We start from the raw sequence: 5,718 nt of genomic DNA, 5'->3' as shown, positions 1-5,718 counted from the left end.
TTCACAATAGGTTAGCATAGGCAACCATCACCTTAGGTTATTTATACATTTATTTGCCTTCGCTTAATACACAGACACACACACACACATATGTATGTTCACACATACATATATATTTCTTATATAAACCTATCTTATTAAAAATTCTTGAAGGATAAAATCTCCCCAAAAAATCAATGACTGTTAATACAAGATTACCTTTCACTAGAATTTATGAGCAAATGATTACTGTGAGAACTCTAAACTTTTGTCCTTAATTATAAATAGCAATGTCATTGACACACATACATATAAATTTATGCATCCTATGAACATCCTTGTTTATTTAATGAAGCTATGAGTCAAGATATAGAAGAAAAATCCCTAAATATTGTAAGGTAATGTGTGATAATTTAAGTAATGTATACAATGACTTGAATAAACTATGATCAGGAGAACATTATTGCACTTTAACTAGTCATTATAAACCTTGGTCACATTTTGATTCAGGCAAGTTAATTTAGAAAGTAATAAAGAAGAGTTTTAGAATTTATGGCTTAGTTATTCTCACAATCAATATCAATATATTTAATCCTGAAAGACTTTGGCATAAGGAATAATTACAATGATTTACTTTTATCTTAATTGATAAAAAATAAAGCCTCAGAATAGATAGCTTGCATAAGCCAAATTGATGCTTAATTCTAATTTGCTGTAAGGTTCTTAAAGAGAATAATGGAGTTTCTAGTGCAGATACCGCAATTAAGTGACTTTGAGCAGTTATTTGTGACAGTGGTATCAAGTGCTCCATTTATTCCTGGACAAACCTACCCTGAGAAGATTGCTAGAACAGATGTGTAGTGGGATATCAAAAATCAGGTGAAAGATAGCCATCTGGGAAATGCAAATGAAAACATCACCACCACCACCAATACAGAGCAGAAAACAACAAATGCTACACAGGCAGCAGAAGACTAGACCTCTCATCCACTGCTGGCTGGCCTGTAAACATGTACAACCATTGTGGAAAGCAACATGGTGTGACCTGAAACAACTGGGAATAAAAATCACATCAGATCTCAGAATATCTCTGTTGGGTGTAAACCCTAAGGAAGCAAAAGATGTAACACAAATAGATGTATTCACTCATAGGTTCACAAAAGCAAGAAATTTTTAAAAGTCCAAAAGCCTATCAGCAGAAGAATAGATAAAGAAACTTGGTGCATATACACAAAATAATATGTACCTTTCAAAACAGTGAAGAAATTACAAAGCACTGCAAGAGGAACATTATCCTCAGTGAAGTTGGTCAATCATAAGAGTGCCAATATTGTATGGAACAACTGCTATAAGGACAAACCAAGACAAAGATAGAGATCTGTTCTCTGCTCATGGGATCACTTAATCTCGTCTCCAAAGCAATATGGTGGTGTGTCTGTCAAATGCTTGTAGTCCATCTATCACTCTCTTCTTAGTGCATCTTAAAAAGCACTTATTTGGACAAGACCTTACCTCAGATAGGGCCAATATTTTTATTCAAGGGAGCGAAAACAGGACCAAATACTGGTACTTTCTGTCACAGAGCATTGTTCCATGGCCACCTGAGATTAATAGACAGTCCTAAAATAATGACCAGTGAATATCAATGGGAATTAGTAGAGAGGAGAATACGTATCTCTGAGAAGGGGACTTCACTGTTGTTGGTGGGTAAACCAAGAAGGAGATGCCGGTCCTTGGGGAAAATGCATAGCATTGTTCATATAGGTCTTCAATTGGAGAGCCCACGCGGTATTTTCTAGCTAATCATTCATTTTCTGACCCGGTTTCATGTCATTCCTCAGTAATCTGGCTGTCTGCTCTAGGCTACTGGATTTGAGAGTGTGTCTTTTCCAGGTTTACACCATTATTCGTAACCACATCAGAATTATGTGGGTCAGTGAAGTCTAAACAGAAGGTGCATGCAAGCCTAAGTAATCCAAACATCAGATTGACCTTGTCCTATAGGGTCACTATGAAGTGAAATTGATTCAGTGGCAGTGACTTTTTTTTTTTAATCTCATACAGTTGATGAGACTATAACCTTTACGGGAGCAGCTTGTAGGTCTTTTCTTCCCAGAGGCACTGGTAAATTTGAACTTACAAACTTTCTGTATTCATCTATTGTGCCACCGTGACTCTACCACAATTACAAATAAGTACAAGAAAATATTCTAATATTATTTTTCATTAGGTAATTACAGAGTAAAACAATTTGATCCTTGTACATACTATATGTTGGCTCCGATTCAAAGGAGACAGCACCAAAAGTCAGTGAGGAGGTGGAGCAACAAGAACTGTCATTCCTTATTGAAAGAAATTCAAAATGGTGCATCCACATTGGAAGACAGACTGGTAGTTTCTTAGCAGGCAATACCAAAAACTTATCCATGGATATTTATAGCAGTTCTATTTGTAATTGCCAATAAATGGAATCAACTACGATGTACTTGGGAAGATAATGGAATTTTAAAACCTTTGGGGTTTGTTATTTTTATATTGAACATCTATTTTAAAATTGTTTTCTCTGTGATTAACATGTAAAATGAAACTATTAAACTATTAAGTTACAAGAATGAATATAGAAGTTTTAAAGGCATAGTGTGTAGGCAAAGAAGCACATATGAAATACATATCTACAAATATGAATCATACATGCTGTATGATTCCTGCCATATGACATCCTGAAAAAGACAAAATGATAGGAAAAATTTAAAAGATGAGTGATTTTCAGTTGTTGAGGAAAGTCAGGGGATGAGACCGGAATTACTAAACAGAGTACGTGGCATTCTCAGGACAGGGACTCTGCAGTCTAACACTGTCATAGCGTACAAATGACAGGGTAAAATTTCAAAATCTATGGAACTGTACAAAATAATGAGCAAGCCTAAATGGAAACCATTTAGGTTAGTAAATGACTACTATCAAATCTTAGTTCCTCAATTATAACAAATATCCTATATTAATGCCAGATATTAATAACAGTGTGCAAGGGAAGAGGTATGTGTAAACTCTACTCTCGTCACATTTTTCCTGTAAACCTAAAACTATTCAAAATATAAAGTCTCAAATTTTTTAAGTCTCAAATTTATTGAATTTGTTATGTCTCTTCAATCCATTTATTAAATGTGTATTTGTTGGGTATAATATCTTCGTTTATAATCTTGTCAGTGTTATGCATATGACATATTGTCATAAGTTTCACTGATTAGAGAAAATCATAATGATGATGTTTCAACTTTTAACATATACATATCAAAAGAGCCCTGGTCATAAGCTCAGCAGTTCAAAACCACCAGCCACTCCTCAGAAGAAAGAAAGACAGTGCTTTCTACTTTCATAGAGTTACAATCTTGGAAACTCACGGGGGCAGTTTCACCCTGTCATTTAGGGACACTCTGAGTCAGAATCTACCCAATGGCAGTGAGTGTTCTTAGTTCAGGTTATTAAATATAAAAGGATTTCTAATATCAACAGGTTATGGATGGGATTACTATCTAAATACAATATACTTTTAAAAGTATTTCCTATAATAACTAATGTCTGCCACAAATTCTAAACCAAGTATGAAACAGGAATAAAATATTAGGAATTTTTATTTTGCCTTTTGTTTTCCATATTTTGATGAACTTAAACTCAATTATATCTAACAGTGATGTCTCTTAAATTCTATATTTATATCTCAAACACCTACTGGACATTTTTGAGATCTATCAGAGACCTTACATGAGACATTATTCTACTGGAACTAACTGCTGTATTCTACTTAAAAGCCAACTCTTAACTAGTTTTTCACCACTTTATGCAAAACTTTGTATTTTCTTTTGTTCAAATGATCATAACTATCTCAGATAACTATTTGCCTTTCTATATGCAAATCCAACATCAAAAAATAAAAATGAGAGTCATCATTTAAGTTGTCAGCATTTTATCTTTTGCGCTTCTGCAAATCAAGATACAATTTTCTATATACAGCAGATTTAACTTTCTTAAAAGTGGTGAACACTTTGATTGGCAACATTAATAAAAATTTTCCCTTAATACATGAAATCACTCCTCATAGGAAAAAGTAGTTTGTTCTGCGAATTCTATATTTAGAGTGAAATAAAGAAACGCTGACCATATGTCTGATATTTTTTGCTGGTATTTTTTTCTTTTGTCTTTCCGTTCCCTCACAGAAGATTCACAAGGACAGAATGAGCCAGGTTGCAGCTCAGCACCACAACGATGGAACACACAACATTCCTCTAGTTCTTTAAAGCTTTCTCACCCCACCCAGCCCCACTATCATGACCCCAGTTCTCCCTCACAAACCCGGCCAGATCGGAGCATGTACACTGGTACAGAGAAGAGTTCTCAACACATAAAATTCAGGACAGATAAAACTCTCAGGAACAATGGGAGTAGATACTATGAGAGGAAGGGGAAGGTAGGGGCGGGGGGAAGGGGAGATAAACCAGGAACTGACTACCATGACCTTCCCTGCCATCCCCACCATGACGAATAATAGTAAGGTGGACAAAGGGAGACAGCAGGGGGTGTACAATATGAAAATAATTATAATTTATCAAGGGTCCATTAAGGTGGAAAGGTGGAGGGAGGGAGGGGAAAAAAGAGTAGCTGGTACCAAGGGTTCAAACAGAAAGAAATTCTTTGGAAAATGATGATGGTAACGTATGTACAAATGTGCTTGATACAGTTGACATATGGATTGTTATAAGAGTTGTAAGAGCCCACAATAAAATGATTTACAAGAATTTTTTTTAAGATCAAATTGGGAAACGGTGGTGTGCTTCTTTCATGTGGCTTTTGTTGTTTCTCAGCTAGATGGCTGCTTGTTTATTTTCAGATCTTTGAGATTTCAGATGCTATATCTTTTGGTAGCCAGGCACCATAAGCTTTCTTCACCACATTTGCTTGTGCACCCATTATCTTCAGCGATGGTACCAGGAATGTGAGCATCTCAGACTGACAAATTATAAGAACAAAGTGTTCTTGTGATGAGGGAGTACTTGAGCAGGGGCCCACTGTCCATCTGTTTACTTAATACTCAACCTATAAATATATGTATACATATCACTAAGGACAAAGTAGGTGCATAAGCAAAAGTGGTGAAGAAAGCTGATGGTGCCCAGCTAACAAATGATATAACATCTAGGGTCCTATAGGCTGGAAGATAAACAAGGGGCCATCTAACTGAGAAACAACAAAGCCCACATGGAAAAAGAACACCAGCCTGTGAGATCACAAGACATAAAAGGGATCAGGTATCAGGCATCAAAGACCAAAATAAGTAAATATATAAATATAGCATTGTGAATGAGAGGGAGTGTGGAGTGGGGACCCAGGGCCCATCTGTGGGAAATTGGACATCCCCTTGCAGAAGGGCTGTGGGGAGGAGATGAGCCAGTCAGGGTGCAGTGTAGCAATGATGAAACATAAAATTTTCCTCTAGTTCTTGAATGCTTCCTCCCCACAACTATCATGATCCGAATTCTACCTTACATATCCGGCTGGACCAGAGGATGTACACTGGCACAGATAGGAACTGGAAATACAGGGAATCCAGGACAGATGAACCCCTCAGGACCAGTGGTGAGAGTGGTGATACAGGGAGGGTGGAGGGAAGGTAAGAGAAAAAGGAGGAACAGATGACAAGGTCTACATACAACCTCCTCACTGGGAGATGGACAACAGAGAAGT

This window comes from Tenrec ecaudatus, chromosome 11 (genome assembly GCF_050624435.1).
Source record: "Tenrec ecaudatus isolate mTenEca1 chromosome 11, mTenEca1.hap1, whole genome shotgun sequence".
NCBI lineage: Eukaryota > Metazoa > Chordata > Mammalia > Afrosoricida > Tenrecidae > Tenrec > Tenrec ecaudatus.
Note: the sequence above shows the minus strand (reverse complement) of the source record.